At 39.8% G+C, this 17,694-nt stretch overlaps 1 long non-coding RNA gene across 1 annotated transcript in view; it reads left to right on the top strand.

The window, feature by feature from the left end:
* The window catches only part of LOC140500533 (uncharacterized), a 113,949-nt gene that overhangs the window by 50,483 nt on the left and 45,772 nt on the right, over positions 1 to 17,694 (top strand). The gene's annotated exons all lie outside the window — the stretch shown is intronic.

The following is a 17,694-nucleotide window of genomic DNA, read 5'->3' as shown; positions in this document are numbered from 1 at the left end:
TAGGAAACAAGGACAGAAATATTAAGTGACTTGTCCAGGGTCACAGAGCTAACTTTGACTAATGCAAGATTTAAACCCAGATCTTTCCAATTGCAAACCCAGTGTTCAACCCACTGGGACACCTAGTGGCTTCATTCAACAGAACTTTGCCTGACATGAAGTTTCGGGGTAACTTATAAAGAAAAGGAAGATTGAGGTACCGCAGACAAATTTGGTTTATCTCACATTTCCCCATGGAGCGAAGTGCTAATAAGAACTGACATTTACACGGCACTTTAAAGTTTGCAAAGTGACATATACATACATATATGCACATATATATGCATATATGTATATAATCTTGTTTGAACCTCATAATAGACCCATTTTACAGATAAATAATAATAGCTAGCATTTGGAAGTTTTAAGGTTTGCAAATCATTTTGTATATCTCATCTTATTTGATGCTCATAAACATCTTGTGGGGTAGGTGTTATTATTATCCCCATTTTATAGAACAGAAAGAACAGGAACAGGAAGATTGAGGCTCTGAGAAGTTAAGGAATTGTCCCATGGTCATATAACTAGCAAGTGTTGGAGACAGTGTTTGAACACAGATCATCTTGAAGACAAGTCCAATACTCTCTACCTAGGAAGAGAGATGGCTGGAGTGAGGGGTGGGAAGGTAGCAGTTTCCAAATCTTCCAAATCTTTGAGCCATTGTTGTTGCTCAGTGATTTTTCAGTCATGTCTAATCTAACTTGGGGTTTCCTTTGCAGAGATCCTGGAGTGGTTTTCTATTTCCTTCTCTAGCTCATTTTACAGATGAGGAAATAGAGGCAAACAGGGTGAAGTGACTTGCCCAGGGTCACACAGCTAGTAAGTGTCTGAGGCCAGATTTGAACTCAGATCTTTCTGACTCCACCAGGCCTGGCACTCTATCCACTGTGCCACTTAGCTGCTCCTTTATGGGCAATAATCCTTAGAAATTCTTGCTTTAGAAGATGCTTTCCATGGCTGACCAAGTTGTGGTATATGAATGTAATGGAAAACTATCAGGCTATAGGAAATGATGAGCAAGCAGACTTCAGAAAAACCTGGAAAGACTTGAATGAACTGATGCTGAGTGAAATGAGCAGAACCAGGAGAACATTGTGCAACAGCCACAATGTGCAATGACTGACTTTGATAGACTTACCTCTTCTTAGCAATGCAAGGTTCTAAGACAGCTCCAAAAGGCTCATGATAGAAAATGCTGTCCACATCCAGAGAAAGATTACGGAGTCTGAGTGCAGATGGAAACATACTGTTTGTTCTCTGTTTTGTTTTGTTTCTTCTTTCTCATGGTTCATCTCATGGGTTATAATTCTTTACAACATGACTAATGTAAAAATATGTTTAATATGAATGCATATGTAGAGCCTATATCAGAATGCATGCCATCTTGGAAATGGGGAGGGGACAGAAGGGGAGGAAATTTAATACTCAAAAGCTTGTAGACTGAATGCTGTAAACTAAAAATTAATTAATTAATTAAAAAAAAAGAAAGAATACAAGATTCGAACAAAGGAAAAAAATAAAATAAATTATTTTTCATGAAAAAAAAAGAAGATGCTTCCTAGCAAGAAAAGTCTTCCATGAGGGAGACATGACAGAGGGAACCTTTATTTGAATCTTCCTTTTCTTTCTCAGTGCTCTTCCTGGGCAAGAAAGAAAAGGAAACAGACATTCTTCATTAAGTGTGCCCTGGGATGTAAAATACAAAAACCACAAAGCAGACGGATTCTGCTGTCAAAGAGCTTACATTTTAATGAGGAAAGATAGAACACAAAAGGAAGCTGGGGAAGATGGTGGTGGTGAGGGCAAAGGGGCAGGGAGAGGAATGAAGCCTGGCCTGAGCCCTTCTACAAAATGGAGGGTCCAGGAAGGATCTTAAACTCATGGGAAGCATGCTGGTCCAGTGGAAAGAATCCTTGATTAGACCTTCATTTAAGCCCTCTTTCTGCTATTTGCTTCCAGTTTGACCTTAGGCAAGCCACATGACCTCTCTGGGACTCAATATCCTCATCTGTAAGCCAGAAGGGTGGGGGACTGTAGCAGCAAGCATGGCGGCATGCACAGGAGGGTCTGCTGCACAGGTTCTTAGATCTGCTTTTCTAAAATTGAAGGGTCAACAATCTTCTTTAAATACATTCATCAACAGAGAAAATTCAAGCAAAGAAATAAAGACCAACAGACAGGACTTCTGTCTGACCATAAATAATACATACCTGACAGATCAACAGACAGTCTGACCATTACATACATACATAGTTAGTTACCAGAGAGAGAAGCACCAAAATCTGGGTTTTCAAAGCCAGAGGTGGGGGGGTTCCTTAACAGCTACCTAGAAACTCATCTGGCACAGGAACCTTCTTCCAATGAGTAAGGCCCAAAGCAAAACCTCACCTCAGAGAATTTATATGTTTTTCAGAGCTCGAGGGCATCACTAGTGCCTCATTAGAAATTAGCAAAAGATATCTGAGGCCTATCAATGGGTGGGGAAGATCTTTAATTCTAAGTAACATTACAGGGACTAGATGGTTGAAGGTCCCTTCCAGCTTTACATCTCAGTGATGGAGTGATGAGACCTGGACCCCTAAAGGCTGTGTCTTTGAAAGCATCCCAGTCCCTGAATTTTCCCATATATTTCCAGCAGCCCAGATCACTGGCGTCTTCAACCAAGGCATCTGACCCGAGGCAGCCCACCTAGATCACCTAATTAGTTTACTTGACCTTCCTTTCACTTTTGCACCTGGCCCACCCCAGACTATTTACCACTCCTTAATCCTACTCTTAATCCACAGTTGCTTTTACATATAAGCATCTGCACCATCCTCATTAGTGTGTAGGTTCCCTAAGAACCTTGCATTTGTCCTTCGTTGTCAAAGAAGACCATGCCATCAGAGAAATGATGACATGACTTGCACTTGACTTTGTTTTGAGTGAGGGAGGGCTGTGCAGGTCACCAGCATCACTTCTCCTCCAGAGCCACCTGAATCTAGTGAACAGATATTCATCAGGGTGACAGGAGGTGACCCAGGATGCACTGGGAGACTTTGAGCCCTTTAGGCCAAGGCCTTTGCAGGTACAATAAACTTTACCACTTGACTGGAAGATGGTTTGAGTGCTTGAATTCATTCCAGGCGGATGTCACCTTGTACCCTGATATTTTGGGGTTCCTAGCAACCTTAAACCACGTCATTAGGAGTCCTCCTTTCCTCCATCATTTATAGCTCTTGGCATGGTTAACTTTAGATTAGTTTGTGATTGGAGCTGGGAGAAACCTCAAAAAGCATCTGATTCAGTCACCTAACTTTACAAATAAGGAAACTGAGGCCCAGAGAAATTCATCAAGTAGCAGAGCATGGACTTCAAACCCAAGTCTTCTGACTCTTAGATGTCCTTTCTGTTAATATATACCTCATTCTGGTACAATGGAAGGAGACCTGCATCTGGAAATAGAGGATTCAGGTGCAAGTCCCTCCTCCTCAATTTACTTCTTGGTTGGACCTCAGATTTCCCATTTATAAAACAAAGGAGTTAGGCTTCATGGCCTCTACGTTCCCTTACCATTTTTAATTTATGGTTTTCTGTTGTCCTAAGTTTGTTACCTTACCCACCAACTTCCCCCTCTCCCCTCCCTGCCCCCCCCCCCCCCCCCCAGGAAATTCTCCCTGGCCCTGAGCCCAGTGGCTCCGAGATTCATAGATTCTTGAGTTGGAAGGGACCTGGGAGGCTTAATCCAATCCCCCTGTCTATGCATGTACTTCCTGGGCCTGTGGGGGAGGCTTTCTGGCCAACCATGTGAAAAACAGCTATTTCTCTTCTAAAGCTAGGTGTGTTCCTTAAGAGGAGCAAGTAGGTACATAGCTTGGGATACAGTCCAAGCCTGTTGTTACCCCTGAATAACTCTGGCCTCTTACCTGCATTATACCCTGGGGGATTTTTTTTTTAAAGAATGGATTTCTCAATAAGTTCCAAGTCCCTGCTTTTAGGAATGAGAAAGAAGAGCCCAAATACCCAGGGGCATGTCAGGCTCTGTCCTTTCCTCCTTTGGGGGCAAATCCATATTGTCAACAGGCCTTTTGTGCTTCATATTCATCACCTGCTTCCAATTGCTTGGGGGAGAAGCTTTTGGACCCTTTAGTGATCACTCTCTTGGAATCTTCTCCCAACAGATAAGATTCTTCTTTTGATTAATTATTTGTGGCTCTATATGAAGGCAAAGGGAGGCAGGAAATGACCCCTAAAGGCCCATCTCTCTCTGATTCTCCATGCTTTCTCCTTATAGAAGCTCAAGATTTCTTTTCATTGAACCTATGGGACATTAACTCTGTTTCCCTGCAACTCTAACTGTGAAAAGAATGTGCTGTCTTAGGTCCTTGAGGCTGGAATCCTCAAAAAGGGTAGACTGTAATCCTGGATTAAAATTTTTTGAGGTTAATGTATACTTCTAGGGGTGGAGTTATAAGAATCTTCTGAATTGTCAGACTAACTTGAATTTGAGATTTCTGCAATAATATTCTGCTACATTAATAAACTGCAATTTGTATTTGTTACAGTGAAGTACCCTTTTATTAAGTGGGGGAAGATGGTGACATGGAATTGTGAACAGTGATATATATGCACCAATAAAAAAGCACCAATAAAACATATGAAAATGCACAGAAGAAAACAAAATTTCAGATGGGGGAACAAACAAATTGAGCAGTTTTGTATATACATACATGCATATTTTTTTAAAAAAAATAAACTACACATAACAGAAGTTTGCAGTACTTTTTGTGTATTCAAATGTTTATTTTTGTTGATGAGTTGACGATAAAAAAGAAAAAAATTAAAATGGAATTTATGTAATTAGCGCCTATATTCCCTGGAGAAGAGAAGACTTGGGGTGAGGGGCATGATGATTGTCTTCAAATATTTAAGGAGTACTTTATTGTAGAAGAGAGATTAGACTGGTTCTGTTTTGGCCCCTCATAATGTTGAGGTTTAGGGTACTTGAGACCCCAAATACCGACACTCTAGGTACTGCCCAAATGAATTTAACTCAAGCCTTCTTTTAGCCAAAGAAAAACAAAGTTTATTAAAGATCCGCCATATTGGGTTACTTCTTAAGGAGACTAAGCATTTGTGACACTTACAAGTGGGTCAGACTGAATCTGAGCTAGATTGAATCTGAGAGCCTTCATGGAGACAAGAAGGATCTTACATACAGAAAGACTGTGGGAGGGATCTGGGGGTGGTCTAGCAGTCTGGGGTGATGGAAGGAGTGGTTTGGGAGGGCCTTGAGGAGGAGTCTTGATGGGACTTGGGTGACTAAAGGTCAGAACCAAGAGAGGGAATTTGATGTGATCAAGGGTGGGAAATAGCTGGAGGCAACAGGCAATGGAGAGCTAGGGTGGGCACTCCTGAGGTAACAGACAATGGAGGACTAGGCTATGTTAAGGGTACTTTATAGAATCAAGGATGGGAAACAGCCAAAGGCAATTGGACAATTCGATAATGAAAGGCTAATGGCCTCAGGTGAACACCAGATCAAGTGAGAAGATTCATGGAGAGTTCAAAGTGGCTCCCAGAGTCTGCACCCCATCATTAACAGAACTAAGACAGACATGTGAAAGTTACAGGGAGATATATTTCAGTTCAATATAAGGAAAATTCCTTATTTGACATTCAGAACTGTCCAACAGCCAAGTAGACTACCTGGGGACGTACTAACTTCTTCATTAGTGGAGGTCCCAAGGTAGAAGCTGGATAACTACCTGCCATGGATGTGAAAGATGGTATCCATAGTTCAGGTATGAGTTGGATGAGATGACTTCAGATAGCCCTTCCATCTCTAAGATTCATTCTGAGTGTTTGTGTGACTGCAATATGCCCATGCATGTTTACCATTTCCCATTGTGGCACATACACAGAAGAGTCCACTTTTAGGTACAAATGGTAATAGCCTCCAGTAGCCAAACAATTGCCTTATTTGGGAAGCTGCCTTTGTGTCAAACTGAAGTCATCATATAAAAGTTGTGTATGTATGGATTGATATGGTCCTCTCAAAGTGGTAGAGGAAATAAAGAATGGAAATAGCCAATATTAGATGGGTATACTTGTATATGTAGAACTATGAACCATCTTAGTAGTTTTGAAAAACAATCTAGAATTATTCAAGGAAAGCTACTATTCATATCCTGGACATGGACCTTAGAAAGGTAAAAGTCAGAAAGGCCTCATATATATCCATATGTATTATGTATTTATAAATTCATATATGTTTGTACAAATATATATTAGATGTGAATATATGCCTATTCATGGAAGCAATGTTGCGGTAGCAAAAAAAGAAAACCCAACTGAAACAAAGTGAGTACCCATCACCTAGGGAATGGTTAAATGAATTATGAGATATTAACGTAATGGAATATTTCTATGCAATAAGAAGCAATTGGTTTGAGGAATTTGGAGACACATGAAAAGATTTGGATAGTTGCAGAACAAGGTAAGCAGAACCTGGAGAAAAATATTGAACTACAACAATATGAATGACAACAATGAAAAAAAGGCTGCCAAACTTAGAGGAGCACCAGTGACCAGAGGACAGAGTATTGCACTAAGAATCATGGGGTCATAGGATCATAGAGCTGGAGCTGAAGGGGACCTCAGTTGTCATCAAGTCCAATTCTCTCACTTACCAGTTGAGAAAAAGGGGAGATTAAGATTATTTTCACACAGATAGTAAGGATCAGAGTTGGGATACTAGGATACAGATGAGACCTTTTGGGGTCTCAATTTCCTCATCTGGAAAATGAAGGATGGGACTTTTTGACCTTTGAGGTCATCTCACTTTTTAGATAGTGATTCATGATCAACTTTGTTTCTAGAAAACTGATGATGAAGCACACATCTCTCTCCCTGCAGAAAAGAGTTGAGGGTATTACTGGTGTAGAATCTGATACACACAAGCAGACCAGGACTCTGAAGCCAGTTGGTTAAATGCTTTTCTTTGTAATCAAGGAGGATTCTGCAGGGCAGAGAAATGGCCCAGGAATAAGAACAAAAAGCAATGAAACTGGATAAATGAACAAACAGGTGTTGTACAACAAAAGGAGGTCTGGGTCAAGAACCAGAGGACTGGAAATTGAGCCTCGGCTTGTTCCTCCAGGTATTAACTAAATGAGGTGGACAAGACAACCGATATCTTTTTGCATCATCATTCTCTTCATTTGTAAATATCTTCCCTATTTCACAGATTAATTGTGAACATATGTGAAAATAATAGTAGCTAAACTTCATTTTAATGGTTTTGCAGTTTGCAAAAATGCTTTGCCCTTATTGTCTTTTGTCATGATTATAACAGTACCCTAAGAGCAGTCACTGATGGCTTAATGTTAACATGGAAGGACCCCTCCGGTTATGGTAATTAAAAAGATTTGAGAGACATAGTTTCTGGGAATTAATAAGGCCAGCATGCTTATTAATAAAAGGATGGTCATTTTGGCTGTCTCTCTTAGACTGAACACAATCATGGCAGCCAGGCTAGTTGTTCTCCAGGGTGTGAATCAACCCTGACTGGGTAACAATTAATGAGAGAATGGATATTACGTTGAGGGGCTGAGAGTGATATCCTATCACCCTTGGGCAAAGAGACTATCTTTATACCCAGACCACCCCCAGCCTTGGGCAATTAATTCAAAGAATTTATGCCCCGATCAAGCCTGAGCAGGACACAATGGCTACTCTACCTGAGTAGAGTCTGAACAAGAAAGTCCATTCTCATTTTCAGAAATGTCCTTTAAGAGACTGAACTTTTAAAATCAAGACTTTTAAAAAAGGGGGACACTCTGGATCTCCCCAAATCATTGGTTATTAGTAATTATTTTTCTCACTGTGAAGTTCTCAGAAGGTTTATGTTTGCCCTATGATGTTTAGAATCTTGTTAAAGCCTTGGGTAAAGGCATGGATGGTATGCTATTCAGATTAGGAGATGACACAAAGGGGTGATAGCTAGCATACCAGATAACAGCATGAGGATTTAAAACGATTGAAAAACATTGGGCTACACGTAATAAAGTGACATTGAATAAAGATAAATGAAAAGTCTTAAAATTGAGCAAAAAATCAAGGTTGCAAGTATATAAAGTATATTATGAGATATTAAGGTAACAATATTTCTGCAGAGTAAGAAATGATGGATGAGGAATTTGGATACACATGGGAAGACTTGGAAGGATGCCTAATGAAGTAAGAACAATTTACACAATGACTTGCAGTAATGTAAATGAAAACATTAAAAGACTGCCAAACTTAGATGAACTCTAATGACCAGAGGAAAGAATTCTAGACCTAGGGGCATAGGGTCATGGGATCCTAGATACATGACAATTCTCTGGAAAAAGATATGGGAGCTTTTTAGAGGACTGGAAGTTCAATATAGGCTCCCCATGTAATATGGCTCAATGTAGATAGTGGATGGAAATTGTAAAGAGACATGTTTAATTTTGATATAAATTTGGGACTCCTCCAAAGCAGAATGTACTGCCTTTGGAGGTAATGGGTTTCTCCTCCCCAAGGTCTTCAAGCAAAGGCTATAGGACCACTTGTTGAGGACATGATAAAGGGAGTTTGTACTTGGGTCTGGGTTGGAGTGGATGGTTCTGAGGTGCCTTCCAAACCAAAGGTGTGTTGGAGTCAGTTAAATCGGCTCATAGGAGTTAAATTTTCAGCGTGAACATTCACACCTGAAATCAGCAAAAGCTACAAATCAGGGCTTGATTGATTGTTTTGCTGATTGTGTAGACTTAAGGAAAACAAGGTGAAAATGTTAATAATGCAGATTAAACTTAAAAGAACATGTGTATACACTTTTTCAGAGATCAGGTTCTTTTTTTTTTCCCCATATAAAATCACTATTTTAATGCTGCCCTTAATAAAGAGAAATTATTTATACTTCAGCTTGTACCCTTTCCATTATGATCTATACAGTTATGGCAAAATTGAGTTGGGATTCTATAATTCTGTCAATTCTCAAAAATAATGCATACTTAACTCTTAATGCTTAGCATGATATGAGTTAATTCAGTTTTTTCTTTTTAATGGTACAAGGATCACATGCAAAGATGTTCCCACAACTTGAGTGGATCTTTGAATAGATCATTGCTACTTAATCATCGTGAGAGCCTTAGGGGATTGACTCTAGACTTTTTAGTCACTGGACAGCCCAGCTAAAAAAGAATTCACTGTAATTAAAGAGTTGGGGGAGGAGAGAAATGGAGTGAAACTGCACCATGGTAAGGAAGCCTAACCATACCATAACTATAGAGAGTAGATTGTTAAACAGCTACTGGGACATTACGGCTTCCAACGCTAAGATTCTGTAAATCTGCAATGGATTTGTCATTGCTAAGTTTTTTGAGTAGGAACATGATGAAAGTGGTGTCTTGGAAGGATTAATCATGTTGTGGTGGGTAGAATGGATTCATTTTCTTTCTCTGTCTGTCTGTCTTCATTCTTCCACTTGGATCTCTGTTCTTAATGTATAACTCACAAGGATATACCTACCAGAGTTCTCTGGAGATATAAAATCTTGACTGTCTAGTGCAGGAATCTGCTATAATTGGGTCAAGATAAGGGGGAAAGAGCTTCCATTTATACCACACTTTAAAGTCATTGGTTCTAAATACCCCCTCCAGTTTCACAGCTTGTGCACTGATAAAGTAAGAGTTAAGGCTGTTTAATTTAAGGAAGAGAACTCTAATGGATGACTTGATTGCTGTTATCAGGAATGTGAAGGATTTCTGTGGGGATGCAGTTTTGTTGTCCTCTACACCTTCAGAAGGCTAAGACAAGAGGAAATTAGGAAAAGGCAGTGAAGAGTCTTGGACTTACAGTCAGGAGAGAGCTGGATTTGAATCCTGGATACAACACTTACTAACTGTGTGTCTGTGGGCAAGTCATTTAACCTCTCTCACTCTCAGTTTCTTCATCCATAAAATGGAAATAATAATATCTGTAGCATTTCCTTCAGAGTGGTTGTGAAGATTAAATGAGATGGTATTTGCGAAGTGCACCATATAAATGGCAGCTATGATAACAATGACGGTGATAATGATCATTATTAATTAAACAGCCTCGCAGTCATTCATTTCAGTTTAAATCATGGATGCCACATTTACCAACTGGTGTGTTATCTCGTCGCCAGACAAGTAACATGAGGGTAGGTAGGTACTACGTCTTTCTTATCCTCTAGAGTGTAGAGTCCTGTGCAGTAAGCATTACTCTCCCCAGTATTTCTCCTCAGCTTGAGTCCTGCTCCCTATCACATTCTCAGGGAGCTGAAGTGGATGTTAAAGGAGAATTATCTTTCCTTTGGAATTGTTATTCTTCATTTTGTAAGAGAACCAGTGACATCACAGGTGATGTCTTCGTGTGTGTGAATTAAATTGAAGTGAGACAGAGTTGCACAAAGTCATAAGCCCCACTTTCTCTTCCAAAGTCAATGTGATGGCTTGGGATGAAGGGGATGACCTTGGCGTGATTGGTATCTGACCAAGCTCTAAGTGCTCCACAGCAGCTGCTTCAGCCACCTTTTGGGAACAAACTGTTCTCATCCATACATTTCACTAGAGAAAGTCTTCATATATGAGAGGTAGACACCCTCCCGACTTACTGAAAGGTTTGAGGCCTATGGGTTATCCTCAACCTGATTTAGCCAGTTTGCTGAGATAGTTTTACTAGGGCGTGACCACGTGCTTGCTACAGCTTTTTGGAGACACAGGTGAAAGTTAGGTGACAGATGGACTCCAAAGGTAGATGAGCACCCCTGAAAAATGTCTGGCAAAACCTCACACCAGAGGTGCTAGTCCTCCTTGAACACGTCTTTGGTTTTCCTTTGGGGTTGCAGGGTAGTCAGAATATGAAGCTATGGGGTGAAAAGCATGAGTGTGTGTGTATGTGTGTGTGTGTGTGTGTGTGTGTGTGGACATGAGTTAACTCAGGTCTCAAGGAGTAGAAATACAAGCAGCCACAACCATTTCTATATAACTACAGGATTTATTAATACATAGCCCAACCTCTATTGGAGCATTAATGCAATATTCACATGTAAAAATGGATATGAGGAGACCTATGTTACTCTACTGTCACCCTTGGGTCTCGTTCTTGGTCTGAGTCTGAGGAATGAAGCCACAAGTGGAATTATAATCCAGTAAATTAGCTCTACCAAAGTACAGACAATTCAGAGTAGCCTAAAGAATCTAGAGTCTGTGAATTTGGTGTTGAGGTAGAGACAAAAAGCATTTTATGAATATGCCAGTGTTAGGTGAGTAGTTACATGTCCCATACGCATAAATACACCCATCATTCGATGTTTTTTCCTACAATACCCTCTTTCTCCCTCTGAGGGAAAGGAATTTGTCAGATTAGCTTATGTCAGTGTGACAGCTATCTGATATGCTCATGTTCATATTTCTATAATTTAGCAAGATGCTACATTTTCATAGTACTTTAGTATTACAAAGTCCAGTGATTGTCTCATTTTATCCTCAGAACAAGTCTGTGAAGTAGGCAAAGCAGTCACTTCACCTCCTTGCTCGTTGACTGTGTCATTTACGAAATGAGGAGCTGAGACTAGATGACCTCTGAAGTTACCTCCCACTCTGTATCTGTTGTTGTTGTTGAGTTGTTTCAGTCATGTCCAAGTCTCTCTGATCCCATTTGGGATTTTCTTGGTAGAGACACTGGAGTGTTTTGTCATTTTTCTTCTCTAGCTCATTTTACAGATGTGGAAACTGAGGAAAACAGGGTTAAGGACTTGCCCAGGGTTATACAGCTAGTAAGTGTCTGAGGTCAGACTTGAACTCAGGTCTTCCTGACTTCAGGTCTAGCACTTTATCCACTGTGCCATGCTTATCTATCATCCTATAATTTTAAATAATAATAGCTAGAATTTATATAACATTTTAAGGTTTACAAAGTGCTTTAAAAATATTTTCTCATTTGATCCTTACAACTATCTTGGGAGGTGGGTGCCATTAATATCCCTATTTTAAAGATAAAGAAATGGAGGCAAACAGAGGTTAAGTGACTTGCCCAGGGTCCTCTAGCTACTAAGTGCTTGAGGATGGATTTGAACTCTGGTCTTCCTGACTCTAAGTCCTGTGCTATTTTCATTGTACCACTTATCTAGAATAGATAACTTCTACAGTTGATCTCTCTAAAACAGGTGTTATCATTATCCCCATTTTTACAGATGGAGAAACTGAGGCAGATTAAGGTCAAATAAGTCTCCTAGGGTCATGTAGTTAAGTCTTTGAGGCTGAATTTGAAATTAGGCTTTCTTGACTCCAAGTCCAATGCTCTGACCACTATGCCACTTAGCTGGTAGTTAATGAACCTGGTACTATGATTACAGGATTTAAATGAAATGGATCCTAGAGATCATCTTGTCCTACTCCCTCTCATCTTATACATAAGGAAATCAAACACAGAGCAAAGAAGAGCCTTTCTCAGTAGCAGACCTGGGATTTGAAGCCAGGCCTCCCGACTCAAAATCTATCACTCTTTTAGCATCACCATGCTATCATAGAATTGCAGAATTTCATGACTGAAAAGAATTTGAGGGGCAGAGGCAAGATGGTAAAGGGAAGCCAGTATTTTTGCTAAGCTCCCCTGATACACCTCTTCTACCAACAATTTAAAAACCTCTATACCGAATTCCAAGATGGAAAGTCAACAAAAAGTCACAGTGAATCATTTTTCCAACCTAGGATAGCATGGAAAGACAGAAAGAGAGGTCTATGGACATGGGGTGGGGTTTGGCTAGGATCATTGAATGGCAGAAGTAGCACTGGCTTTGTGCTATAGCAGTAACAGCAGCAGCAGCAGCAGTGAGTTAAACAGGTGTTCAGATCAGAAGAGATCCCAGGGGACCCCAGTATTAGCACTGAAAGCAGGATTCCGTGACATTGGGCAGTTCCGTTGCCTGTTACCTAGTTCTGGGTTATAGTTCCAAAGCAGAGAGGAATGATTCCTGTTTTGAGGGAGCAGAAGTCCTACCTATGTAAGGGCAGAGTGCAGACCAGGAAGGCAATGACTAAACCTCTCCCTGGATCACACCCACTTTGGGAGCACCAAAAACATATAGGCCCCTACTGAATTGTAAAAGCAGCAAGAGAACATGAAAGACAAGCTCCAATCAGACATCTCTCCTACTACCAGAGGTGAACAGAGTCCAACTCTAACATAAAGTCCAAAGTCAAGAAATGGAAAAATGAACAAATAAGAACAACAACAATAAAAAAAGAACCTGACCATAAAAAAAGTCTACTATAGTGACAGGGAAGCTCAAGAAACAAACTCAGAAGATGGCTATGACTTGAAAACATCCAAAAGCAAATCCTTAAAAAAAAAAAATGCAGATGGAACACAACAAGAATTCCTAGAAGAGCTAAAGAATGAGATGTTTAAAAGGAGGAAAAAAGATTTTGAAAATCAAATAAAAGCAATAGAGAGAAAATGACAAAAAAGAAATGAGAACAATGCAAGAAAATCATGAAAAGAGAACTGACAGCTTGGGACAAGAGGCACAAAACATACTGAAGAAAATAGCTCCTTAAAAATCAGAATTTGTCAGGTGGAAGCTAGTGACTTTATGAGACATCCAGAAACAATAAAACAAAGTAAAAAGACAAAAAAACTAGAAGAAAACATTACATATTTAATAGAAAAAGCAAAAAACCTGGAAAATAGATCCAGGAGAGATAATTGAAGAATAATTGGAAAGGGATTGCAATGGCCTTTGAGTTCAACCCCTACCTGACTCCAACTATAATTAAATGTTAAATGTTAATTGATTCACAGAGAATAATACAGGCTGCTCTCTATGTGGGAATGGGAACAGAAGAGTTTAGCATACCCCTGAAGACTAGAGCAAAGACAGACAAAGTCTGGGAGGAAAGTTTTTTTAGTTCAAAGGAAGCCAGTCATGAGAAAAGACCTCTTGTTTGAGTCTAGTCCAGTCTGTGCTAGGAATAGAAATGGGGACGAAAAGAGACCTACGGCTACCCCAGGAAAGAGAAGCTCACTAGTAGCTTGACCTGGAGTGACTGTTGGAACTAGGGTAGAGTTAAGGAGAGAGTATGGGCTTCTCTGGGATGAAAGAGTGTGCCAGGGAGAGAATGATCTGTGTTGGAAACAGAGTGAATTTGGGTGACTGGCTGAAGTTGTTTAAGACTTCAAACATGCATTCTGAATTCATTCATTCACCCAAAAGCACTGATTCTGTGTGATTCATGGTGTTAAGTACTTGGGGAGATTAAAAAGACAAGCCTTTCTATTTTCATGGCATTCATAGTCCAGTAGGGCTAATAAGACATATACATAAATAAATATAATAAAAACTAGAATAAGACGAGAGAAGTACAAGAAAAATATGATGAGATCTGATGGGAGACTACTATTTGCTAGGAAAGAGTCATGGGAAAATGTTCATGGAGGTTTGCCCAAGGTTGCAGTTTCTACATATGAACGTCTGTGTTTATATATAGATGGTGAGGTTGGGTACATTGGAAAACTCCTTCTAATTTAATACTGAGCCATTAGAGACTACTCTGGGTCCAGCCATTCAACCCATTCCAAATCCATCTAATTATCTAGCTCACTTCTTTCCATCTTATTCACAAAAATATTATGATAGGTTTGGTTTAATGCTTTGCTAAAATATTTCCACAGCATTCCCCTAATCCTAATAATCTAGCAACCCTGGATAAAAAAGGAAATGAGATTAATCTAAAATGGTCTCATCTTGTTGATGCCATACTTGTTTGTGTTAATTTCTTTCTTTTCTTGATGTTCCTGAAATAGTAGGTCCCAGGATTTTGCCAGCAATCAAACTCAAGGTCTAGAGTTTGCAGACTGCATTCTCTTCCCCTTTTGAAAACTGGAATGTTTCCTTTCTCCAAACCTGTAGCATGTTTCACATTCTGTCTCCATGAACTTTTGAAGATCATGGAGAGTGGCTGAGCATCATTCAGTTGTTTCAGTACAGATATAGTTCATCTCTGCCAAGGGATTTGAACTCATTAAGGGCAGCCAGGTGCTCGTCTAATATCTTCTTAGTTATCTTGTCTACCAATCCCCTATTAGGAATTTTTGTTGCTTCCATTTGTGATATCATTCTTGACAGAGAATAATAATGTTAATGATAATAAAATAGCATTTAAAGAGAGCTTTAAAGTTTGCAAGGTATTTTATAAGTATCTCACTTTATCCTTACAACAACCCTTATTTTGTAGCAAAATCACAGTTGGATATCTATGCCTTCCTTCCTTCTGCTATCATCATTCCTTTCAGACCCACCAGGGCTGCCATCCCTTCTTCAATCCTCCTCTTTCCCCCCAGTTTAAGTCAAGAAAACCTAAACAAACAATCCCTAAACAGTCCTTTCTGGTCTCCACTTTTTCTCACTAACCTCACCTAATTCTGGGCATTAGCCTTTCTTACACTGTCATCTGCCTTTGCTTCCATTTTCAGTATGTGTCTTTTCAAAATGTGAGCTGGTTGGTGAATTCCCCTTGCATCCATTCTCCTTTCCAGTATACACATTATTCCTTTGGACAACTCACCTTTTCCTCCTTTGACAACTGTGTATCCTTAGGTAAATTAAATCACCTCTCTGAATCTCAATTTTCTTATCTATAAAATAAGAGAGCTGAAAAATGACATTTGCTGCTCTAGTTCTGTTCGTCATTTCTTGGAGAGCGATGGCTATTGTTCCACTCTAAGTCATTGCTTGGATTTGTATCCCTAGAACTTAGCACAATGCCTGGCACATAATAAGTATTTAATAAATGCTTGTTACCTACCTACTTAGATTAGGGAGACTTGGGACCCTTCAAAGCCCTCTGTAATTTTGGCTCTGACAGAAACCAATAAACAAACTCACTTGGAGAAATAGTTCTTCTGGGTTCCTAGGCCTTTCAGTCTCATCATAGATAAGTTCTTAAAAGCCAAACTATTTACTAATGGATTTCATTGTTTTCTTTCTGAAAGGGACTTATCAGTAGCCCTATCTTCCTCTTTACATCCCATTTTGGACTTCACTTGACCGTTAATGGATCTCTGAATTAGATAGGGCTGACATTTTGGAAGATCACCCCTTTAGGGGCTGTGTGCCTAAACAGAATTGTCACACTATGTGTTTGGGTCTTCTGTCGCATCTTCCTCTTCTTATAGCTGTAAGCTTTATACATGAAGATAAATACATCACTTTAAGACTTGTAATGCACTATACAAATATTATCCCTTTTATTCATATAACAACTTTGGGAGGTAGGCACTACTATCATCTCCATTTTGCAGATGAAGAACCTGAGGCACATAGGTTAAATGACTTGGCCAGGGTCACACATCTATCTCTAAGTGTCGGAGGCAGGATCTGAACTCACATCTTCCTGTGTCTGGGGCTCTATCTACTCCCTGACCTAGCTGTCTGTTTTCTTAAAGGGTCATTTTCTTTTTGATAGCTATTACTTGAGAGCTCTGAATCCAAGGCCTGACATTTAAAATAAATGGTAAAAAAAAAAAGCAAAGGGGAAGAAACAGTCATGAATGTATTTAGGGGAAACAAAAGCCACATGTGTAGAGGATGGAGAGACATTGGAATGAAAGCCTAGAATTCCTATAAGGCTGCAGGAGAGCTGGCTTTTGAGAGGACAGCCTCCCTCCCTCTCTCCTTTCCTCCCTTTCTCTCTCCTCCCCTCCCCCACAATGGGTTTGCTTTATTTAACATGCAGCTTTTGATTACATCACCCCAAGAATTTGTGTTGGCTGGACCAAGAACAGGGCATCACTTGTGACCCTGAGATAACAGATCATTTTTCTTAAACAGTTTCTCATGCATTTCCTGGGGGTTTTACATATGGATAAAACATACACTGCTCTCTTTATGGTGGGCATTTGGCAAATGTCAATTCAGTTCAATTCAATAAACATTTATCAAGAGCCAGCCAGTCTAGGTCACTGAAGGCTGTATATTTGTCAGTGCTGGCCTTGGAGTCCTGGAGATCTCAGCTGGAGTTCCAACACTGTAACATACTTGCTATGTTAAAATCCGGGTTGACTGACTACTCTCTAAATCTGCATCAGTCTGCACAGACAATAATCTTTTTTCTTCCTCTGACACTACCTCCATGGTCTGTAGGAAAATCAGTTGACCTCTTTGGGTCTCAGTTTCCTCCTCTGGTCTTTTTACTAGATTCTATCCTCTCTCTCCATTTTGCAATAATTGTTCCCTTCCTGCTTGGAATGTTCTCCTTCCTCATCTGTGCCTCTTAGAATTCCATATTTCTTTTGGAATTCTGCTAAAGTATTACCTTTGACTTGAAGTCTTCTCTGATTCTCCCCCCCACCCCCCACAGCCAGCTAATGCCTTGACACCCTCTCCATAAATTTTCCTTTTATATTTATTTTGTATACACACACATATTGTCTCCCCTGATAAAATGTAAACTTCTTGAGGGCAAGAACTATTATATTTTTTAAAAATCTCCAGTGCCTAGCACAGTATCTGGAACGAGTTTGTATGCTTAATAAACAGATGCTTGTTGATTGATAATCAATTCACATATAAGCATAGGAGTTTTCACCTCAACTCCAATTAGTGTCAAAACAAAAGGCTTA

The sequence above is a fragment of the Notamacropus eugenii genome, chromosome 4, assembly GCF_028372415.1.
Source record: "Notamacropus eugenii isolate mMacEug1 chromosome 4, mMacEug1.pri_v2, whole genome shotgun sequence".
In the NCBI taxonomy this organism is placed as follows: domain Eukaryota; kingdom Metazoa; phylum Chordata; class Mammalia; order Diprotodontia; family Macropodidae; genus Notamacropus; species Notamacropus eugenii.
This window is presented reverse-complemented; position numbering and strand designations above follow the sequence as displayed.